This window comes from Lissotriton vulgaris, chromosome 3_2 (genome assembly GCF_964263255.1).
Source record: "Lissotriton vulgaris chromosome 3_2, aLisVul1.2, whole genome shotgun sequence".
NCBI classification, from domain to species: domain Eukaryota; kingdom Metazoa; phylum Chordata; class Amphibia; order Caudata; family Salamandridae; genus Lissotriton; species Lissotriton vulgaris.
The window spans coordinates 36,029,004-36,054,500 of NC_141690.1; positions in this window are offsets into that span (position 1 = coordinate 36,029,004).

Below are 25,497 nucleotides of genomic sequence, written 5' to 3' on the forward strand. Positions count from 1 at the left end.
GCTGCGGAGCACTCTGTCCATATTTTTCCACAAGCCCCTAGGGGTGGAAAATAGTCCTAAGTGCTGGCAAAGCACTTTGCTGGGGAAATTCGAAAACCCAATCGGGGTTACTGGAGGATTACTTGCAGAGAGGGGTAACGCAGGCGTTGCATCCGAAGCTGTGGGTGTTGGTCGTACCTTGGTGAAGCCCAGCCCTGACCCAAACCTGAGGGGTATCCTGTCCTGACTGTCCGTGAGCTGTACCTGCTCGCATTCTGGTATTCCTTTCCTTGAGGGTCCTTGTCCCCGTCTTTCCAAACTGACCCGTGGCCAGGGTTAGTCCTCATTCCTAATTAGGTAATTATCAATCTGTGGGTTTACGTCTTCCTATCTCTCTCTCTCTCTCTCCTTTTTTTCTCAATAAAGCACTCTTGCCTGTGATATTGCCCTATTGTCTTCGAAAGCAACTTATATGCAATTGTGTATTAGAACTGTTCCACTTTTTCCCTACCCGTAGGACATTATTAAAATTGTCATATTATAGTAGTATGTTCCATTTTTCCCCTTTCCCTTAGCATGTTTGCAGTGAAATTCAGTAAGAATAGCATAACTAGCCTAGTTAAGTACTCGTATTAGGTCCTGTTTCCTGTCCCTTGCCCTAGTTTAAGTTTGCGGTGAATAGCCCATTACCTTTCAGTGTTCTCAATTGTTCTAATGGTTCTTGCCCTAATCCATAGTTACATTGTGGCATTAATTTTAACTCTTGATGTGTTATTGTGTATTTGGCTTGTCATCTTGACATATTCATTCTGAAATCTTTTGATAAACCTTTAAAACTCATCAGGTGTCTGTGGTCATTTTACAGTATATAGAGTAGATAAATGTATTTTGGTTTATAAAGTGTATTTCTTCTAGGAACCCTGTCACCTATTCCCTGCTAGCTCCTGATCCGTCAGGAGTAATGTGCCTGTGGTAAGTCAGGTACATGATCAGCAGTGGTGTGAAGTCACCCCCCGAATTACTCATAGTAGCGTGCTAAGGATTTCACCCGGCTCACGCAGAAACATTGTCATTTGTGTGCACGCCTTGGGCTCAGTGCGTGGAATAATTGGTAAACTCAGTGACCCGGGTGACCTGCGCGCTCTATCAGTAATTTTCTGGTAGCAGAGGCATGGTTAGGACTAGTTAAAATAGGTAGACAGGATAATTGATAAACAAACCGTGAAAATAAAATGTGCTGCTGATTTTCTGTTACATTGATTCAAAAATATTTTGAAATGTTTTAAGGATTTATAGGTCTATGTATATGATTTTGCATTGCTGCTATAAATGTTATATGTCGTATTAACAAAGAACTGTTTGTAAGCGTTCCGTGTAGTCCGAATCCCCGGGGAAGTATATAGCTAACGGTGAGTAGAATCCGGTTAGCTGGAAAAGTCACTTGTCTAGAGTCATTAGTGCAGGGTTAGGAATACCTGGAAGCACTAATTAGGATCTTTTTGCATCTGTATAACTGATAGCTACGAGTCCTTTGTATAAAACTTCCCTTGTGATATCACCTAGTAAGGGTCACACGTGGGAGGAGTAATAGGGTCTCCGAGGCTTGACTGGTAAGTAAAATAGTCCGCTGATGAAATTCTGACTTAGTATATATCCCGGAAAGAAGTGGATGAGTCAGAGGAGTAACAGGTTCTATATTGCTCGAGTGAGAGGTTAGGCAAAGAAGTCTATCCGGAGTGAATGAAAAGTAGACAGAAGTGGTTTACTTGTAGTGAGAGAAAAATTTTCTATCTGTTTAGAACACTCAGACATAGTGGCAAACGTTGTGTGTTGTTAACTAAGATTTGCACTCGCACTTTAGGAAAAGTTAAAAGTTTCCGTTACCTTGTGAAGGAGGGAGTTGGTCGGAAGACTGCCCTGACGTCACTCCGTGCCGCGCTGGTATTGGTCAAGACAGCGGGTGTGTAGTGAAGCCGAATTTGTAAGGGAGGGGTGAGTGCCGGAGCGTGAGACCTCGTCTCGCGAAAGGCCGCGCACCCATTGGACAAGGATTTTTGTATTCGCAGTGTTGATTGGTTTCTACAAAATACAAGTCGCGCTAGCATTGGAAGTACAAAGGTAAACACAAATTAATCAGGCCGAGTTAGAAGCGAGCCTAGAAAGGCATATGTGGTATCCTGAGTTCTTACCTAATCCACAAAACTCAGGCTTCTATAAGGAACAGATTATACGAGGTAGACCGCACATGATGTATGGAATAAAAAAAAAAATGTCTTTTGCCGACAAGGTAAAGAATTTTTTTAAAACAGACAAGTCCATTAGAACGAGGGAGGGTGTGATCATTCCTCCCCCGAATACTCCTGCTTCCTTCATGATGTTTGAAAAAGGGTATCATACCTGTGTATGGCTAGAGAATTGGGCAAAGTATACTGCAGATGACGGAGTTCTAGCATTCCCTATTGATGGTACGTTTAATGGCAGAATCTTGTTTAACTTGAGGACCCGCATGAATGAATTACATCCTAGACCCGGGTTAACCCAGTACGAAGCCCTAGAAGAATGGGAAATTGAGGCTTTGGAGAGAGATAGACCCCGGATGGACAAGGGAGTGAGCAAATGGTATCCGAGGGTCCATAGAGAAACCAAAGAGCAGAAAATGAAACATTGGAGACAAAGCATGATGGTGGAGGGTTTGTTTCCAATGATGGGGGTATTAGAACAAGGGAAAGGAAAAAGTAAAGAAAAAAAACCATCACTTAATGCCCGTAGGGGACTCAGAAGATGAGCACCTAGAAGATTTGTTGATGAAAAACCCATCTCCCTATGTAGCAGAGTCAGAGCCTTTAAGTTCACCAAACCCGTTTGCCAAATATCCCAGATGTCGGAGGGATAGCGAGACAGATGGAACAGGTACGGATAGTAAAACCAGTGAAGGGGATGGGTTTTGCAGACCTAAATCCACGGTCCCAAATTATCAACCGTTTGGAGAAGGCCCACCTCGATTGGTTACTCCGACTGCCCCAAGTATTTACCCTCCCTTGGTACCCCAAGTATTGCATGACAAATCTGCAGAAAAGGCTTTGCGAGAACAAGAGAAGGAAGCCCTGGCTAGACAGCGAGATGATTTAGTACGGACCATAGCCCAGATACATCCCCATCCAGATTCCTTGACTATCCCAGTAACCATTGGACCCGCTATTCCTCTTTATAGGGATAACCTGGCTAGTCCTCGTCCTCCTGTTATCTCCCCAATAATGCCAACTCCTAGCATCCTACCCCCGAGAAAGGAAGTACTCATAGATGATGATCAAGAAAGTGAGTGCGAATCAGTGGTCCTGATGGATATGCCCATTAGGGAACCTAGAACTAGCATGCTGGGGGCAAGAAGTCAGAGTAGGGCAAAGGAGGTTCTGATTGAAAGTACGTCTGGGGTTAGGAGTGCCACAGTAGTATCCCCAGAAGAATTAGACAGATGGACCAAAGAGTTGGAGAAAGAGACCACTCCCCAACCCAAACCATTAGAGATCTATAAACTAAGAATAGAAATAGAGGAAATGATGTCTGGAAATGTAGGATTAGATCGTTTAAACTCCTTCAGCGAAGAAGAGTTACTGTTCATCAGTAAAAACCTTACCCCGAACGTTAGATTGCTCCATGAGAGACTGATGGACACAGCCACAGAAATGGGAATAGATGTCAGTCGCTCCAAAATCCTTCAGAAACCCTACAGAGTAGATTTTTCGGACAAAGACTTAGAGAGCTTGAATGTAGTAGGAAAACAGATCCAGATAAAAGAATTATTAAAACTCTTACAGAAATGGGGGGGATGTAGGGAAATGGAGAACCCGGTGGGCAAAGAAAAAGGAAGACAGCAGGGCAAAATCCCAGGCTTCAGAATATGTGCTGAAAGAAGTAACTCCCGCAGAAAAATTATGTCCCATGAGAGAGGTCCCGGGGGGAAAATATGTCCATGTCCCTTGGTCTCGACAGGATATTGTGTCATTCATTAATGATTTCCCGAAATTACGGGAGAAACCAGTCGACTGGTACAGACAGGTCGAGCGTTTCGTAAAAGTTCAGAAATGTCTTTTGAAAGACCTGGATGGGTTTTTCGACATTGTGGTTCCTGTAGATTTGTGGACCAACTGCAAAATTGAAATTGATTGGCCCAGTGAGGAATATGCAAGAGACGAAAAAACAGGAGCTCCCTCGCCTGAAGTAATGAGGAAGTATGATCAAGTCATACACTACCTCAAGAAAAAGGTACCCGCAAAGGAAACAGATTGGACCAGGATAGATAGAACCACCCAAGAACGCGATGAAACTGTCCATTCCTTTTATGAAAGGTTACTGCAAGTATTCAAAACTTACAGTGGTATTGATAATGTGGACATGAAAGACATGACCCATTTAAGTTACAGATTCGTGCTAGGATTGAGACCTGAAATATCCCAATGGATTCGAGATAATAAAATAAGTTGGTACGGAAAGCCCATAGATGATGTCCTTAAGTACGCAAAATACTGCGAAGATGAGATCGAGAATAAAAAGAAAGCCCTCAAGGAGAAGGTTATGTGGGCACAAGTGAAATTGGCTGAACAGCAAGAAAAGCAGTTAAGTAAATTGAATTCTAATAATAATGCCCAAAGTACCAATGCTGGGGGAGGAGGGAAGCCCCGTGCAAAAATGAGTTGGGAAGAAGCTATGAAAAAGTTTCCTTGCCACGGGTGCGGCCAGATAGGGCATTGGAGAGACGAGTGTCCACACCTACAGGCCGGTAATGCCCCTATAAATGGTTTAAATCCACAGGTGCAGAAAGAGGGGACAAGAAAGAACCAGCAACAGGTAAAGCTACCTCCAGTACCTCGCGCTCCTAGACAGAATTATAAGAATCAGGGCCAGCAGAATGAAAGGGCGGAAATATGGGAAGGAGAGAATGAAAGCAATGCAGCAATTCCACAGTATCTGCTGAACGATTCTTTCCTCTGTGATGAACAAGATTGACGGGGCCTGAGAGGGGAGGACAAGGAGTGCGTGCTTGGCGTCTCCTTACCGGTAGACCAGACTGGACCATACATTGAAGGAAAGGTTGAGGGAAAAGACGTCACCTTTCTGTTGGACACTGGTGCTACCCGGTCCACTGTGAGAACAGTGGATGTTCCTAACCTACCCCTCTCGGGAGAAGCAATCCAAGTAGTGGGTGTCTCCAATCAAATAATAAGTACTCCAGTGACTGAACCTATGGAAATCTCCATAGGAAATTTTAAAGAAATGCACAGATTTGTGGTCTGTGATTCTAGTCCTGTGATCCTGCTAGGATGTGATTTGTTGTGCAAAATGAACTGCACCATCTTTTGCACACCAAAAGGTGTTGAAATCCAGACCCCCGATGAAGATGGCTTGTATAAACTGATGTTAGTGAGACCTGACTCTGATATTAGACCCTTGTCCGTTGAAGACTTGCCTGAAGAGCTCCAGTTAAGGGTGGTACCTGAAGTGTGGGATTTCACGGGAAAAGATGTAGGCTTAATGGCAAATGTGGACCCAGTTAAAATAGCGATAAAAACAAATGCTGTATACTCTAGAACAATACAGTACAAAATGAGTGCAGAAGTAAAAGCAGGAGTCGCAGTTGAAATTAACAGATTGCTCGAAGCAGACATTATACAGGAAGTGATGAGCAGTCCCTGCAACTCACCCATCATTGGGATTAAAAAGCCTAGTGGAAAGTACCGAGTAGTGCAGGACCTGCGCAAGGTAAACCAAATTGTTGTACCTTGCTGTCCCATTGTGCCCAACCCTGCAGTGATCCTATATCAGATTCCTTGGAATGCGGAATGGTTCACTGTCATTGACTTGTGCCACGCCTTCTTTTCCATCCCATTGCATCCAGAAAGCAAGTTCCTTTTTAGTTTTGAATTTGACAGCCATATCTATGTCTGGAATCGTGTCCCTCAAGGGTACACTGAAAGTCCATCGATTTTCAACCAGATCCTAAAGAAATGCCTTGAATCTCTAATACTGCCCAGAGAGTCCGTTTTGGTACAGTACATAGATGACCTTTTAGTGGCATCTAAAACTCAAACTGACTGTGTCACCGACACTATCGCCTTGCTGAATCACCTAGGAAAGGGAGGACATAAAGTATCCCCTGACAAATTACAGTTCTGTAAAAACTCAGTAAAATATCTGGGGCACCAGATAGAGAAAGGGATCCGAAAAGTCACCACAGAAAGGATAAAGATAATTAAAGCAATGGACCTACCCCGAACACAGAAAGAGGTGAGGATGTTTCTGGGAGTTGTAGGGTACTGCAGGCAGTGGATTGTGGGATTCGCAACTCTAGCAAAACCTTTGATAAAAATGACCAAGAAAGGAGTAGAAGACCCAGTCAGTTGGGATAGTGAAAGCATGTCCGCTTGGGTAACATTGCAAAATTGTCTATGTACCACTCCTGCATTGGGTATGCCTGACTATTCCAAGCACTTTGAACTGTTCTGTGATACAAGAGAAAATTGTGCGCTTTCAGTCCTGACCCAGGAGCATGGGCTGGTCAGGCGTCCCGTGGCCTATTTCTCGGCCACTCTAGATCCGGTGGCTGCTGGATTGCCCGGATGCCTGAAGGCAGTAGCTGCTACTTGCGTCAGTCTAGAACAGAGTGAGAATATTGTCATGGGACATCCTGTCACTGTATATGTTCCACATTCTGTTGTAATTCTACTGACAAGAACCAAGACCCAGTATCTCACACCTAGTCGGCTGACTAAGTATGAGAGAATTTTGATTGGTGCTGAGAATGTAACAATTTCTCGGTGCAATGTCTTAAACCCTGCAACTCTGTTACCTGTTCCTCTGGATGTAGACGCCGAGGATGAAATGGAACATAACTGCATTGATCTAACAGAATTCAGCACTAAGCCCCGTCCTGACATCCGAGAAGTAGCCTTGCTTGATGGGGATCTTACAATCTTTGTGGACGGCTCGTGTTTAAGACATGGGAGTGTAGGTCTGTGTGCTGCCTATGCTGTAGTCACATTGACAAACACCATAGAAGCCTCTTACCTATGCGAGGTGAAATCTGCACAAGTAGCAGAGCTCATCGCATTGACAAGAGCCTGTAGGAGGGGAAAAAACAAAAGAATAACTGTTTATACCGACAGTCAATACTGTTATGGGGTTGTTCATGACTTCGGCCAACTATGGTTACAAAGAGAATTCATGACTTCCTCAGGTACCCCTATCAGAAATGGAAAGGTGGTACAAGAATTACTGGAAGCTATTCAATTGCCCAAAGAATTGGCTGTGGTCAAGTGTGCGGCTCACAGATCCAGAAATGATGATGTGACAGCCGGAAACAGATACGCTGACCAAATCGCACAGTTTTGTGCCCGACACCAAATGTCCCTCCAAATTGGGTTATGGGGTGGACACAGCTGCCAACTGATGTTGTTTGATAATGTGTCAACGTGGGATGAATTAAAAGACTTACAACAAGAAACAGACAGGGAAGAAAAAGGCAGATGGAGTACGAATGTATGCAAAGTGAGGAATGACGGTGTGGTGGTAAACCCAACTGGAGTGCCTGTGCTGCCCGACAGCCTGATAGATCCCATGGTCAGGATGATACATGAACCCACACATATGGGAAGGGACGCAATGTGTTGTGTGTTTGACAAAGTGTTCTACAATTCAAAATTCAGGAATCAGGCGGAAAGGTTTTGCCAGAGGTGTCTAGTGTGTCAACAATTTAATGCAGGAAAGAGGACTGTAGTAGAACAAAGTACCATCGGAAAGGCAGTAGGTCCCTTTGTCAGGATGCAGGCGGACTTTATAACAATGCTCAGATGCAAGGGATATAGGTATGTCCTGGTCATAGTGTGCCTGTTTTCCCGGTGGGTGGAGGCCTACCCAGCTAAGAAAAATGATGCCTTGACTGTAGCCAAATTATTGCTCAGGGAGTTGATACCTAGGTATGGAATTCCTGAGACGATTGAAACAGACCAAGGTGGGCATTTTGCCAACGAGGTCCTAGAAGAGCTCTGTAAGGCCTTTAAAATGAAGCAAAGACTGCACTGTGCCTACCATCCTGAGGCGTCTGGGGTGGTTGAACAGATAAATGGCACATCAAGTCCAGATTGGCGAAGATGTGTGATTCCACCAAAATGAACTGGACAGAAGCTTTGCCCCTTGTGCTGATGAGTCTGAGAAGTATTCCAAATCGAAAAACAGGTCTGAGCCCCCATGAGGTACTAATGGGGAGAGTGATGCGACAAGCATGGGTACCTGGACACAAACTGCTAAGAATTACTGATGATTTGGTGCTAGAATACTGCAAGCAGCTGGGTGACCAAGTGCGTTCTCTCTCCCACCAGATTGGAGAGACAGCTGACGACTGGCCCAAGACTCCAGCACATAAGCTACAACCAGGTGATTGGGTGGTGTTAAAGAAACATACCCGGAAGAGTTGCCTTGGACCAAAGTGGGGAAAGCCACGACAAGTGATCCTTGTCACCACTACTGCTGTAAAGTGTGCTGGTGTGCCGAAGTGGATCCATGCCAGCCACACCAAGCGGGTAACCGGAGAAAACGTGACTGAGGCTGAAGGCAGCACCGCTGAGGAGACTCCCGAAGAGAGTCCAGATCTCGCTGACATCGAACTTCCGAGCACAAGTCGAGACGTTGATTGGTACCCTGCCGACGACCAGGTTCATGATCCAATACGAACCAGGAAATATTCCTACCTAGACAGTGAGTGGGATAGTCCAGGTGAGACAGAACTAGAGGACGAAGGTCAGGTCAACGAGACTCACATCACACCTGATCAGGAAGTAGGCCAAGTAGGGACAGATCAAGACATCGACACTCCTCCTGAGACCCCGGAGTCTGGAAAGGGACAGATAGTGGTCAAAGCTGAAGTTCATGCGGAAGAAAGGGAAGAGGTCGAAGTGCATGAACAGGAACAGATAGATATAGATGAACGTGTTCAGGAATCAGAATCCAGTTCACCTGAAAGCAAAGAAAACATACAAAGCAAACCTGAACAGGGCCAGTTTAAGGACCAGGCAGAAGAAATAGATGAAAGACCTGGAACTAGTCAGACAGGAAGGGAAATAGACTCTGATGATACAGAAGTGCCACAACGAAGTGAAATAAAAAGAGTACACGAGGAAGGCCAAGTTTCCTCGACCACTGGAAGTCACAGAGACAAAGGCGCACCCCGATACGTCAAAAGACTAAGACTGCGAATAAAGACAGTCGAAGAGAAACTGAAAGACCGAAAGAGGGCTGAAAGTGAAAGAAAAGCAGCCCGAGGTAAGTCGCTGAGAAAGAGCGACAGAGTAAAGGAACAGAACAGGCTGTATCGGAGCCCTGAATGGACATACTTGGTGTTGGAAGAAATTGATGAGCCCCACCACAGTGGTAAAAGTGACGAAGAGTCCATCACTGATCGGAGTTCAGACGAAGATCCTCCTTGAGAGAAACCTGAGTGAGCCTTTGGTGTAAGGAGACAAAGAGGGGTTGCAAAAGCCACCTGTAAGCAAAAATGTCTGATTCAAACGTAGCTGGAAGGTCCAGATTCGGGTGTTGTAAAACTTGCTGTAAAATCTGCTTATGTAGTGTAGCTATGTTAATAGTGATGTGGATAGGATTAACAGTCTTTACACCTTTTATGATAAGTAAAGATCCTAACTTGTCCCCTACTGAACCTGAAATATTAGACACAGACGTTGTACAGACTGCAGAAACCCCTCGAAGCTTAGAACGACGTGACAACCCAGTTAGTCTGAGACACACACGACCAAAATTAGAAGCATCAGATGAGGGTGGACTGCACTTTCACAAGATGAGAAACCGGACGCATTTAAATGTTTTCGCTAACTTGTTAGTGCATTATGTAGAAGCTATGGAAATAGAAGATTGTTATGTCTGCATGAAGCTACCCACGTCTGTAGCTGAAGGTGTGACATATCACCACTTACCCTTAACCTACGGAATTTCCTGCAGTATATTAGCTAGCTTGTTTTATAGAAGCACTTTGCAGTACTACTACTCAAATGCTGACGTAATATTCTCTGAACTTCCTATTAGAGGACACCTGAACCTTGTACATGTTAGAAGCGAGGTAACCCGTTATATGGGAGAATATTTTTTGACTATAGGTGACATAGACTTAAATGAAGCAAGACAAGAAAATCTGACCTGTTCTTTGCAAGAGCAGGAAAATATGTTTATAAAAATGGCAGACAGAAGGAGGGAAAAGTTTCAGAAAAAGGCAAATGACGAAAAAGATAGAGTCCCTAGGTGGGCAGAGCACATGGACAACACCTCGCAAGGCGAAGCTAATCCTGCTTTGTTGCTGGATTTTGAACGGAAAGGAAAACTTTGTCTCCATAGAGAAAGGACATAATATTATAACAATGTATTCATTGGTTCCAGCGAGTGTGAACATAATTATAAGGTAATTGGAGGTTGGGGTTTCAAAAATGGGTCAGAACCTGTGTTTCCCGGAATATATTATATATGTGGGAACAAGGCTTATTTTAAATTGCCGGATCACTGGTATGGAAGCTGCTACTTTGGCATTGTTTTCCCGAAAATATACCATGTGAATAATGCTGCTGGAAGCAATGATGAAGACACTAATGGCTTAGTGCGTAGTAAACGTGAAAGTGTAGGAGAAATCATAGGTGATATTTTTAGTGCACTGATACCTGGAATGGGGGTAGTTCTGAACACACACAGAATCTGCAAATTGTCTACAGTAGTGGATCGGTTATCTACTGACACTGCTGCTGGATTCCTGCTGGTCAATACTGAGATGGTTGCGATCAGATCAATGGTTTTGCAGAATCGCCTTGCTCTTGACACCTTATTGGCAAAAGAGGGCGGAGTCTGTAGAATGCTGAAGGCGCAACATTGTTGCACCTATATACCTGACAAAAGTATCGAACTTAAAAGATATGTAAGGAATATAACTAATTTGGAAAAAGAGCTCAAACCATTGGAGGTTGACAGTGCCTGCACAAGACTGACTGGAGGTCTCTCCTCAATAGGTAGTTGGTTTTCTAACTTAGGTAGAAATCTTCTGTGGAAAATACTGATGCCAATAATCGGAATAGGTGTGGTTGTTCTGATCATATTCATCTGCTGTAAATGTCAAAAATGTAAAAAGAGGTACACAGTGAATAAGAGAGGGGTGAAAAGAAACATTGATGAGTTAGAATTAGAAGAATTGAGGAATCAAGTCCACAAAAAGGTAAAGAATCACCACTCTCATAGAGAAGCCGAAAGAAAATTAAACAATAAATTGTCGAGATTGAGATGCATGATATGGAAGAATGAAAGTTGGCATCTGTTTCCTTTGTAGTGATGATAGTAAATATCATCAAAGAGGGGATTGATGGAGCAAGGATTCGCACGTAAAGCGACTTGCTCTCACTCATGAACCACGCCTAACGTATAATCATATTAATCAAACTGTCCGTCATTTATTTAGCATTTTCCCCAACACGCGGGTGTCCCCGAGAGGCTTGCCTCTGTGTCTTTTCATCCTCACAATGCTTGCACTAAGAAAATGGCTACTTTGCAGAAATCCAGTCTGCGCATGCGTCGGTCATACCCATGTGATGTGACGCACTCGCATTTTGGAGGGATTGTATTGCTCATGCGCACTGATGCAAAAATGGCCACTTGTCTCTCACCACGCTCTCTGCTTGCTACCGCTGCTTTCGCCTATCTGTCTTTTTGCACTAAACTTTAATACTATAGATGTTATAAAATAAGGGGTATGTTAAATTCTATCACGGTATACAGTGTGATCATTTTTATGTATGATTCTAATTTGTTCTCGCTTACTTTTCATGTACCGCGTCTCTGGGGGCTGGGGCACACATGAGCTACGCCATGATGAAGCTCCTCTGACACCTGTCATGTGACCTGGGAGAAACCTCACTGCGCAGAAGCTAAAACAAGCCAGCTGGCTCCTGAAGCCCGATGCGCCTGGGAACCCTCTCCAGGAGACTGAATCCTACCTTGAGCGAAGCAACACTGTTGCTATATGCTATGCACTTGTATTGTCTTCTGTATTCCTATGCCTGGGAACGTGAACCCAAGGGGCGGGTGTGCAAATCTTAATATTAATAATGGGAACACTGAATTCTAGGAGGTGACAATGACCAGGTCACCTCTCCTGACCAATCATAATGTGGGAAACTGTCACTTGCAACATTAGTGGGTGGTCTAAGGGCCCCCAAACCGTATAATTGGCCTAGTGTAGCTTAGGTAAATTGTCCGACTTGTCCGAGTAACAGACCTGTCACTGACCCTACGAACTCTATAGAGTTCTGCGGAGCACTCTGTCCATATTTTTCCACAAGCCCCTAGGGGTGGATAATAGTCCTAAGTGCTGGCAAAGCACTTTGCTGGGGTAATTCAAAAACCCAATCGGGGTTACTGGCGGATTACTTGCAGAGAGGGGTAACGCACGCGTTGCATCCGAAGCTGTGGGTGTTGGTCGTACCTTGGTGAAGCCCAGCCCTGACCCAAACCTGAGGGGTATCCTGTCCTGACTGTCCGTGAGCTGTACCTGCTCGCATTCTGGTATTCCTTTCCTTGAGGGTCCTTGTCCCCGTCTTTCCAAACTGACCCGTGGCCAGGGTTAGTCCTCATTCCTAATTAGGTAATTATCAATCTGTGGGTTTACGTCTTCCTATCTCTCTCTCTCTCTCTCCTTTTTTTCTCAATAAAGCACTCTTGCCTGTGCTATTGCCCTATTGTCTTTGAAAGCAACTTATATGCAATTGTGTATTAGAACTGTTCCACTTTTTCCCTACCCGTAGGACATTATTAAAATTGTCATATTATAGTAGTATGTTCCATTTTTCCCCTTTCCCTTAGCATGTTTGCAGTGAAATTCAGTAAGAATAGCATAACTAGCCTAGTTAAGTACTCGTATTAGGTCCTGTTTCCTGTCCCTTGCCCTAGTTTAAGTTTGCGGTGAATAGCCCATTACCTTTCAGTGTTCTCAATTGTTCTAATGGTTCTTGCCCTAATCCATAGTTACATTGTGGCATTAATTTTAACTCTTGATGTGTTATTGTGTATTTGGCTTGTCATCTTGACATATTCATTCTGAAATCTTTTGATAAACCTTTAAAACTCATCAGGTGTCTGTGGTCATTTTACAGTATATAGAGTAGATAAATGTATTTCGGTTTATAAAGTGTATTTCTTCAAGGAACCCTGTCACCTATTCCCTGCTAGCTCCTGATCCGTCAGGAGTAATGTGCCTGTGGTAAGTCAGGTACATGATCAGCAGTGGTGTGAAGTCACCCCCCGAATTACTCATAGTAGCGTGCTAAGGATTTCACCCGGCTCACGCAGAAACATTGTCATTTGTGTGCACGCCTTGGACTCAGTGCGTGGAATAATTGGTAAACTCAGTGACCCGGGTGACCTGCGCGCTCTATCAATAGGCCAGTGGCAGTGCTTACTTTTAGTTGATAGTTGCAGATGGTAGTCACGGGCACTAATTTTTGGGGACTGGAATTTACTTTTCATTATCATACTTTGACCCAGGACAAGAAAAAAAGTCAGAAAAGGGGAAGCTTGGAAGAAGAGAAAGACAAAAAACTATTACAAAAAGGAGACCATAGGGCTGAAAATGAACCTGCACAAGTGAAATAAATGGTCAGGGCGTGTATGATGCTAGCCAAAATAAGTGATAAGGATGACTGCAGTGCATCCTACATCCTGATTGCCAACATTTGCTGGCTGGTATTATTTGCATAGACCTCATTCTTTTCAGGCTACCTAGCATAAAAATGCCAAAACTAGGTTGATTCTTACATATAAAACAGTTTCCTGAGCTAATGCTATTAAGTGGGGAAGGGTCAATCACCTAACATTCTACCTCTATCTTCAGATACACCTATATGTGTGTGAAGGACTCAATGCCTTAAAACATAAATTAAAAATTATTCACTTAGCACAGAAGAGATATTGCCTCACAAGATCCAGGTAGTGGCTTTCACAACAATTTTTCAGAGTTGGCTGAAAACACAAACCACATTTGTTTTTTAATAACGAATGCAGTGCAACTTTCGTCATGCACTTATGCTAAATATATCAGATGCTTTTCAAAATACATATTGGAATCATTTATACTTTAATATGCAATGACCCTGAACTGATAGTTGACAATGAAAAAGTTCAGTAATTGCAGATCAATATTGCTGTCCATGAGAAGATCCTGGGGGCATTTGCACACTGCTGAATATATTGTATGAGAGCAATGGTCCAAGTGAAATACACAACTACATTAATTATAGTAGAAATTGACTTTAGGGTAGAACCTGATCCTGCGGATCAATGAAAATACTTTTTTCTGAGATAGAAGCCTATCAAGATGTTTCCTATCATAGTCCTAGGAAACTCTTGGGGTAAAATTATATGTACAACCCACAGGTTTAACTACTGTATTGCCTGCTTTTGCACTCATGGACCACTCCACATGTGTAGTCCTTTCAGTAAGATTGATTGCACCAGTGCATCTTCTACACATGTAAATACAGGAGGTGTTCCCGAATTTCCATTGTGGGTTGGCACCATGCAAATGAAGGAACCCTTTGCACCTGTTTAATATCACAGATGCAGGTACAGGGAATATAAGGCATCATGAGTTCCAAATATGGAGTGCTGCACAGTCTCAGAGAACAACCCCTTTAGAAGATGATACAGTGGCAGGTTACCCCTAGGAGCAAGGTACCATGAAAAACAGCATCCACCCTGAGAGGAAATCCGTGATCTTCCTTCAAAAGGTATCAAACTGGAGGTACCTGTCTGACATCTAAACAGAGTTATGTTATGTTATTAAAAATGTATAAAGCGCACATACGCCCGAAGGCTTCTTGGCGCTGGAAAGAGATAAAAAACATAACAAGGGGTGAGTCCGCAAGAATCTTTATTTCAAGTAAGCCTGTGTGAAGAGGTGAGTCTTAAATGCCTTTCTAAAGGCAAGGAGGTCCTTACTCTGTCTGAGGGCTAGTGGCAGAGAGTTCCATAGGGTAGCTGCTAAGAAATGGAAACTGCTGCCACCTTGTCGTTTTTTCTTAAAGCGTGGTACTTCAAGTAGGTCTTTGTGGGCTGATCTCAGGTTGCGTGAAGGAACATATCTTCCAATCAGCTGCCTGATGAATAGAGGTCCCTTGCCTTGCAAAGCCTTGAAGATGATGCACCCAGCTTTGAATTCGGCTCTTTGAGCCACGGGTAGCCAGTGCTGGGTCTCTAGGCCTGATTTGATCGATATTAGATATGGGTATTAGATAGAAGTAGATGACCAAAGACTGTGATATAGAAGAAATACTGCACCATAATAAAACTTATACCATTTAATGTTTTGGTAATTGGTTGCAAGAAAAAAGGTTCCAAAGAATTGCTTCAAATTGCCTCACACAAGGTGAATGCAATCCTTAAATCAGATTTACAAAGCCAGGCAAAGCCACATTACTTGACCTTCCGAGCCCTGTTGAATCTGGAGTACAACAGAGTTGGAGTTCTGGACTTTTTGGTTCCGTCCAGAGGTGTCAGGGTACAACACCCAAAGACCCCGGAGTCCCACCTGCCTTGGTGCACAAATGAACAGAAACACGGGCTTCTCGATGGTGGCGTCAAAGACCAAAGGTTTATTACTGCAGGGACACAGAAGTCACAGAATCTACACACGGGCAGAATCTAGGAGACTGTTCGATTTGTACAAAGTGGGTTGCTCCTTATATACTAAAAATTGTGCTCTAGGCAAATATTTCACATGTCGGTACATTCCCAAACCTTTGTGTCTCTAAACAATAAATATTTGGCGTTACACAGGAACTGTCGATAATATCTGATACCAAACATCACGAAGAGGGGTTCCCACCAGTCCATCACAATCCCTTGTCAATATTGCATTCAAGACCCGGACCGCCTCATCGTAAAGTTCGTTACCTCCCCCTAATAAAGGCCCAGAAGGAAAGGAGCAGAGCCAGGTGCAGAAGATAGAAAAGCGGGATAAGAGATGTTTGTGGGTTGTAAATGGGCAAGGCTACCGGCTTCGGCCGCCTAATCATGATCAGGTACAATGGACAGGAAAACCAGTTCAGGTGGGCTGGCCTCGGGCAGAGGAGGCAGCCTTTGTCGAGTCATGCAGCTTCAGCGTGATCTGGTTTAAGGTGCACGTGTCATGTAAGAGGTGAATCTCCGGCTAAGGCTACGTGTCCTTAATCAAAGTGAAGTGAATGAAATGATCAGAGGCTATTGCATATGTGAGGGCAAGGAACCACAAAATGGCGGCCATGATCTAAGATGGATGCCGTGTGTATATCAGAAATGTGTCAGTGGAAGGAGTGCTCTTGCTCGTAGCGTAGCGAAAACACTAGGATATACTAAATGGATCATTTGCGGTTCGCTGATACTAATTTTATGTATTTCCGACAAACTTGAAAACACGGGTTCAAGTCGTCACGGAACCGTCACGGAACCTCAGACCCTCCTTTTGCCCTTACATAGGCAATTACTCAATCTATGTCTGAATCTAGTTCTATGCTCATCAGGTCAGTGACATGCTGTTGTATCATCATCCTTTCTCGTGTCTTTTCTCCAAATGCAGGTGGTTTCCTAAAACAGGTTGTAGCACAAAGACTACACAGAGCAGGACCACACTGGATAATCAGACAACATGAGAATAGTAATATTAAGATGACACCAATGACCATTAGAACCTTCCATCCCCACGCTGAGATCAGAGTCCAAACCCACTCCATAAAGGACCAGTTTCCCTCATCTACATGTATGGAGTCCGAAATCTTGTGCAACTTAGAGATCGCCTCGTAAACTGTTGGAGCATTATTAGGAATAAAGACACAGCAGCTCGATTGGATCATTCTGCATACCCCACCTCGATCTGCAAGTATAACATCTAGAACCATACGGTTCTGCAATGTCATGAGCCTATCCGCCTGAAGCTCAGCTGTCAGATTGCTAAGGGCACCAGCAGTTTCGGTAATAGTAGATTCAACTACCCGTGTTAGCTGACGTATGTTTCTACTATTGGCCATAGGCCCCCAGAACGGAAGGAAGCCTTTGAAGAAGTCTCCAGCTTCCTGACCAGCTGTATCTTCCTTGCTGAAGACACCTCTCGCTACTCTTGTTCTGTGGTAATCAGGTGAAGCAGTGTATGTCGGAGGCAATAATCGAGCAATATAACATGATCCTGAGAAGTCGGCAGGCAACCATGTATAAGCTCTGTCTCGACAAATGAAATAGGTACCCCTAGCAGTAAGAAAGGCAGGGGAAGAGTTAGCCGGAAACACATAAGTCTCTACGCACTCACTCCTCCCTAGCTGAGCTCTCGGATTTCTCCCATTACCTTGCAAACAGACCTGACCTCGGTGAGGTACGACCCAGATTGGAGTTGAGCTTTTACGCTTGCTTTCTCCTAAACTAAGGCGATACTCTGAAGTATTCCAACTTAAATATACTCGCAATTCGTCTCTAGGGTATGATGGAGTATTATTGACGTCTTTGACCATGTCAATAATTCCCTGGACTAAAGCTTTGTTGGCAGAGTTATATTTAGTGGAACGTGGTGGACGTGGAGGATAGGTCTCAAGAGCATAAGCAAAGATGGTTTGAAGGGCCTGAAATGATCCATTGTAGCTGAAAGGCAAAACCAGATAGGGAATACCTTTATCCATAGTGTGGGGTATCAAGCCACACACCCAACAGTCTGTCGTGTTAACTACCAGTTGGTGTTGGTGCAAGAGCTGTACAAAAGTATTATTAATGAATTCTGAGCGTCGAGCTTGCTCATGTTCCGGAAACGAGTGAAAAGAGTGTATAGAAGAAACAGTAGAAATAGCAGGATCAAGGGGAGGTACTGTAGATACTGGCACAAAAATCAAATTTATGCTAAAGACAATTCCACCCACCAGTGTTGCTAAAACAATCAAAAATGTAATGGCACATTGCATTAAGAAACATTTGCTATGAAGAATTCTATTTAGTCTGTTTCTGCGAACGTAAATCACATTTTCTCGTTGCAGCGCAGGAAGTTCCATCTTCTACAATCCGCTCGCGACCACTGATGATGTGTACGTAGATGAAAATGCCTCTGTCAGCCCTGGGAGTTCCCAGTACTAACAGAAAGATCGACCTTGTGTCAGACCCCTGCAAATTCAAACTAGGCACACAGCCACGACCCTACGGCTACCCAGACGGCAAGGCAATTTTAAAAACAATAAACAATAACAAACTTCCTGGCTGAAGGCAAAAGTTCAAAATATATATATATATATCAAAATCACAGTATGCAGTTGCCTGCTTTATTAGTCCTTTTTATGGCTTCTAAGGTGGTATCTTTTCTTCGCTGGTACTGTTTGATCGGAAAATAGTGTATCACTAGCAGCTGTTGCAGAGTTTACGTTCGCAGATGGCAAAGTTTCTTCTGATGCTGGAGACAAATGTTCAATGTTCAAAGTAGTCTTTTCAAGAGGAGAGTCACGTTTCAAAGTGTCAGAAATCAAATCGGCATCGCTGAAAGGGACAAATTTTGGAGTTATTTCAGATTCGGAGGCACCAATTCCCTTCTTCACCCAGTCGTCGTAGGGCAGCGGCAGTGGAACACGCTTTACGTGAGAAGCGTGGATCCAGTGCTTGCGACCAGCAACACGTACAGCTGTCCTCGTCGCCAGCAGGATTTGGAAGGGGCCGATGTAGCGAGGCTGAAGATTCTTTGTCCTCGCAAAATTTCTGACCACCACGTGGTCGCCGGGTTTCAGCTGATGCCCTGGACTCTCCGGAGGTTTTGGCAAAGCATCAAAGACCTGTTGATGAATAAGACTTAATTTAGCAGTCAAGTCGTAAAGATAGTCTATCAACATAGGATATTCAATGGAGCAGAATTGTTTAGGCCTTGGCACACCCCAGACATTTGCCGGGCGGCCAAATACAATCTCATATGGAGAAAGCCCTATTCTAGAATGCACTGTTGCTCTCGTTGATAACAAGGCCAAAGGAAGTGCGTCTGGCCAAGCCAAACCTGTGGATGCTTGAATTTTGGCTATTTTAAGCTTGAGGGTGCCATTGTAACCCTCGACTAAACCAGCAGACTGGGGATGGTTCGCACTATGAAATTTTTGTTTCAATCCTAGACCAGCACACACACTCTGCATAACTTTCCCTATAAACTCACTTCCGTTATCTGACCATACAATCCGTGGCATTCCAAACCTAGGGAAAAATTCTTTGAGAAGAATTTTGGCAGTTGATAAAGCAGTGTTGTCCTTTAGTGGGTATGCTTCTATCCACCTGGAAAAAGCACAAACCACCACCAGGACGTATTTTAAATTGTTGCAGCGTTCCATGTGAATGAAGTCTAACTGTATTACTTCAAAGGGACAGGAAGGAGGAGCAAAATGACCAGCTGGAGTTGGAGTTCCCTTGCCAGGATTATGCATCAAGCACACCATACAATTTTTCACCACTCTCTCTGCACACTTACTGATTCCCTCATTCTTCCAAACCGGAGCTAACATCTTACATATCCCTTTAGAACTTATGTGCGCCACTCCATGCGCCATCGTCACTACTGCAAGCACATACGCATCAGGCAACATCCAACGCTGCTGTTCTGTCAAATCGATCCAACATCCATTCGATTCCAATTTGCCCGTACTTTCTCTCCATACGCGTTTCTCTTCCTCAGTCGCTTCTTTCTGAATCTCTTTCACACTTTCCATTGTGTCCTCACACATTCCAGACTCAGCAATCCATCTTGCAGACGTAGCAACATACATTCTACTCATCATGTCTCTAGCTGTCTGTTTAGCGGTTTCATCAGCAAAGGCATTTCCCCGACCAACATCATCCGTGATTGCTTTATGAGCACTGCACTTCACAATCGCAACTTCAGTCGGTAAGGTTAGAGATTCTAACAAGTCGTTAACTAGCTGACCATGTTGAATCTTAGTCCCATGGGACGTAATGAAACCCCTTTCTCTCCACAACCGGCCAAAACTATGGGCCACGCCAAATGCGTACTGACTATCTGTAAACACATTCACTCTCTTTCCCTCAGCTAAAACACACGCTCTCGTAAGAGCTATTAACTCTGCAGCTTGGGCAGAATTCTGACTCACTCTTGCAGTCTCCACAATCGTCTTCAAAGTCGTTACCGCGTAGGCAGCAGTCACATCACCATTCTCCAATTTAAAACATGACCCGTCCACATACAGCGTACCATCTGGGTCGGATAGAGGAGTATCTCTCAAGTCGATACGACCTTTTGTCTCTTCCTCCGTTTTGAAATAACAGTCATGTGGCTCAGAATCACTCGACTCTTGATCAGTCGGCAACAATGTTGCTGGGTTCAATACATTGCATCTTTTGATCTGAATATGACTCGCTAATAACGTCAGCTCGTAACCAGATAATCTCGCACTAGTAAGGTGTTGTGTCTTCGTTCGGTTCATGAGTGTGTCCACTGCATGAGGAACCATGACCACTAGCATATTGTTCATCACCAAACCAGCAGATTGTCGAATGGAAGCTGCAGCTGCCGCTGTAGCCCTCAAACAACTAGGTAATGCTCTAGCTACCGGATCTAATGTTGATGAGAAATACGCACAAGGGCGTTGTTTATCACCAAACTTCTGTGTCAAGACACTCAACGCGCAACCTTCTCTTTCGTGAACGTAGAGCGTGAATGGCTTACTGTAATCAGGTGTGCCCAATACAGGAGCTGAACACAAAGCTTTTCGTAATTCAGCAAAACTCTCTTGACATTCATCAGACCATGGCACCGGACTCGGAACATTTTTCCCAGTCAAAGCTACCAATGGCTTTGCTAAAAGTGAAAAATTTGGGATCCATTGCCTACAGTAAGAGGTAATACCTAGAAAGGCACGTACTTCCCTCTGTGTGCGTGGAACACTCATCTGCGTAATTGCTTTTATTCTCTCTGGGGTCAACTTCCTTCCCTCCTTTGATAAGAGATGACCTAAGTAGGTTACTTCTTGGCAGCAATATTGCATTTTGGAAGGTGACACCTTATGATTCAAATTAGACAAATGATGCAATAGTGAAATTGTAGCTGCTTTGCAAGTTTCCTTGTCATCGGCAGCCACCAAAAGATCATCTACGTATTGTACTAGGGCAGAACCTGGAGGAAGGACAAAAGAATCTAACTGGCTTTTTAAAGCTTGACTGTAAATAGATGGACTTTCACAGTAGCCTTGTGGAGCGCGTTTAAATCTGAAACTGCGACCTCCTAAACAGAAGCCGAAAATATCCCTACTTTCCTCGGCTATCGGAATGCTGAAAAAGGCATTCTTCAAGTCGATGACTGAGAACCATGTAGCTGTAGCAGGAATCAATGTTAACAAAGCAGTAATGTCTGGCACTACAGGAAACTGCGGAATTACAATCTTATTAACTTCTCTAAGGTCTATGACAAACCTATAGACTGGAGGCTTTGTAGGATCTGTTCGTTTCAAAATCGGCAATACAGGACTATTACAAACATTTCCTCGCGTTTCTTCAACCACACCTTTTTTAATCAAATCTTGCACAATCAATAAGAGTGCACGCTCACCTTCATTCGATATTTTATATTGAGGAATTCTTGGAAATTTCACATTCGCTTTCAAAGTTACTACATACGGTGGAATCTCTAGGAGACCTACATCGTTGGGACCAGTCGCCCAAAGGGAATCAGGGAGTGAACGTAGCTCCGGCGGGAGTGCGTCCATTGACAAGTACATCGGAGAGGTGAGTCTTTTACCCAAAGTAAGCTGTACTCCTTCCGGAGAACAGTACAATGTCGCATATAGTCGTTTTAACAAATCTAAACCAAGCAGATTTTCATTACAACCTGTCGTCAAAATTAAGGGTGCTTTCAATTGACACGGTCCAACAGAAATAGACAAAGGACCAGATATCGGGTTGTACACAGGGGCGCCTGAAAAACCTACGGAAACATTTGTTGAGCCAGACAAAGGTGCGCCAGGGAGTTTCGCATGCATGATAGAACTTTTTGCGGCACCAGTATCCAACAGAAACGGTTCGACTACACCTGATGTTGCTACTGCGACATAAGGCCCACTCTGATCCACTGGAACTGATACTACTCCCTCTCTCTGTCTATGGCTGTCCTAGTACCCATTTTGTTGAAATCCCTCTTCAACTTCACAATAATCCTCAACAAGATATTGCTGAGATCTATTCTGTTGAGCTGACTGTACATTTCGCTGATCAAAGTGATTAGAAGGACGATCATTAGTTTGTGGAGGCATAGCACCTCGTCCCCGACCTCTAGAATTCTGTGCAAAACCACCACGACCTCTCTGAGCTGCTGCCGCATTATTTTGCGCTAAAATCTGACAATCATTTTTATAGTGACCCTCTTTCTTACAGTACGCACACTGATTCCACTGGTATTGAGGCCTGGTCGAATTATAATCTGTCTTTTGATACGAATTCTGTTGCATATTAGTCTGATTCGTGCGAGGCGGATACGCCTGCTGTAAGAGAACTTTAGTCTTTAAATCTTTCGTTTTCTTCTCTGATTTCTCCTTTTCCTCTTTATCCCTATTTTCATAGTACTGTGCAGTCGCAAGTATTTGCGCTGTCGTAGATACAGCCCACGCACTTTCTGAGTCTTTCAATTTATTGCATAATTCGGGTAACAAATTATGCACAAATTTATCGACAAACAATCTCTGCCCTCCTTCAGTGCTCATATCCTGACCACTATGGTCTACAAAAGTCTCTTCGAACCTCGTGAAGAAGTCGGAGACACTTTCGTCTTTCTTCTGCTTGCATGCGGATAATTTATCCCAATTAACACGCAATGCTGGCATCAGAGTCTTCATTAAATCTATTATTCTGCCAGGAAGATTAGCAATTAGGGGTTCGGGTTTCGCACCACCTATTTGTTGAGCATCTGCTGCAGTGATAGCTGCCCAATCACCACCTAAAGCAGCCTGATGATCCTCTCTACGAATTTTAGCCCACACTGGTTGTGGAACTACATTACCAAACAACATATCAATGTCGGCTAAGTTCATTATACAAGCCTCAACTGTCTGTGTCAATTCCTTGTAATATCCGGCTGGATTCTTACGTGGATCTGGCAAGGCCTGTTTCACTGCTAACACTTCTGCTCGCTTCCACGGAATATGTATCCATACTCTTTGGAACTGTGCTGGAGCAGCTGCAATACCCGCATTATCATCACGTTGTACTGCTTCGCGCCAAATTGGAGGAACTTCCCTCATAGGATATTGGCGACTTAGCTTCATTCTACCTTTCTCTAAATCTCTCGGCGAACGAAGAGATGGATCATTCCTAAAACTCAAAATGAGTTCCATCGCTTCCTTTATATTATCGCCCACTATCATTCCAGCAGCAAACTCTTTTTGAATCTTAATTAAATCTTCCAAATCTGATTCGACATCGTCTTCTTCTATTTCCTCACGCAACAACGAGCACATCTCGTCGAAGACGTATCGCTGCGTTGGCTCTCCCCATTGCATAAATGTCTCTAACACATCTTTCGTACTATATCTTCTAACTTTTGTAATCCATCTGAGAGCCGTGGAGTCTAAAACTCCCCGTTCCTCAGTACTTGGAAGCTGACTCCGTCTCTGAACAGAGTCAGGAGTAGGAGTCTTAATCAAGGTTTTATATATAGGAGACAGCATATTAGTAACAGAATCAGTAATTCTTCGACGAACAGAAAGTGGAGTTAGTACACTCGCAGACATAGAGAACGCAGTAGAGGTAGGAATAGATGACGAAACAGTAGGAGTATCGAGGAAAATAGTTTGAGGACCAATAGGTACAGTGGTAGGTATAGGAGCGGGCAGTGCAGGAAGAGGAGGAGCTGTAGGAACATTTACATTCACCACAGGAGGTATAGGAACTTGATTCTGAGGAACAAGAACACCAGGTTGTCCAGCAACCGGCAATTGAACATCCGGTATAAGTGGAGCCGCAGCACCTTGTGCATACGGTGGAGGCGACCGTAACAGATAAGATAGCAGAGGATCGTTTTCGGAATCCTCCAGTATCTTAGCCATTTTCGATGGCAAGGCAGGATAGCACTTGTCAATCGCTAAGTTACGCTCTCTAATGGCTACATCTATGGCTTTCTCACACTCGTTAGCCTGCAACTGCTTAGTCGCTTGCTCTAGAGTTAACTCTTCTAGTTCTTTTTGCTCTTTTTTCAACCTTTTCATTTCTCTCTGTTTGGATTCTTTCCGCCAATAACGAAAAGAGTCAAACATTGCCGGCCGGGCTTTCTTCCTAAACAATTTCGCTTCTAAATTGTCGAGAATCTCTTGTTCAAAACTACCATGCAGTGGCCAACTAAGGACACCATCCTTCTTACAATAACGGACCCATATCTCATTATAAGTTATAGGACCCACACCATACTTACAATATAGGTCATATAGGGGAGTCCCAATCGGAGGAACCAGACAGGAATCCTCTAATTGTGAGTCACTGTTGCAACTAAAACAAGACAACATTTTCCGACTTACCATTCTCAGTCTGGAACACAAAACAAACAAACACGAAACAAATTGTGCACTTGAACCAAGAACTTAGGCCTACCAAAAACGAACTGATGTATCGATACCCAAAACTGAACCAAATAGATTATCGTAACCAGAACAACTAGTGATAATCTTACAAAACCAAACCAAACCAAGAACCGATCAAGGATTTTTAACAATCCTCACAAAAGTAACCAGCTAGCTATCACTAAATACTTAACTGAGGCACTGAAGACGTCACCAAGGAGAAACCCGTCACGTTTCGCCGTACTAAGGACTGCACCACTTCGGGTCCAAGACAGGGCGACGGTCAAGGCAACGGCCCACTGCAGCCGTCCTGAACGGGAACCCTCGTGGAAGAGAACTTCAGGGCCACTTTTGCGATATGCCGGGATCGATGAAGTGGGGCGCCTCCCTCAGGAATCTTCACACGAAGCTTCTCGAACTCTTCAGGCTTTTGGACCGGTACCGAATGACGTCGCCCCACGTTGGGCGCCAATTGGAGTTCTGGACTTTTTGGTTCCGTCCAGAGGTGTCAGGGTACAACACCCAAAGACCCCGGAGTCCCACCTGCCTTGGTGCACAAATGAACAGAAACACGGGCTTCTCGATGGTGGCGTCAAAGACCAAAGGTTTATTACTGCAGGGACACAGAAGTCACAGAATCTACACACGGGCAGAATCTAGGAGACTGTTCGATTTGTACAAAGTGGGTTGCTCCTTATATACTAAAAATTGTGCTCTAGGCAAATATTTCACATGTCGGTACATTCCCAAACCTTTGTGTCTCTAAACAATAAATATTTGGCGTTACACAGGAACTGTCGATAATATCTGATACCAAACATCACGAAGAGGGGTTCCCACCAGTCCATCACAATCCCTTGTCAATATTGCATTCAAGACCCGGACCGCCTCATCG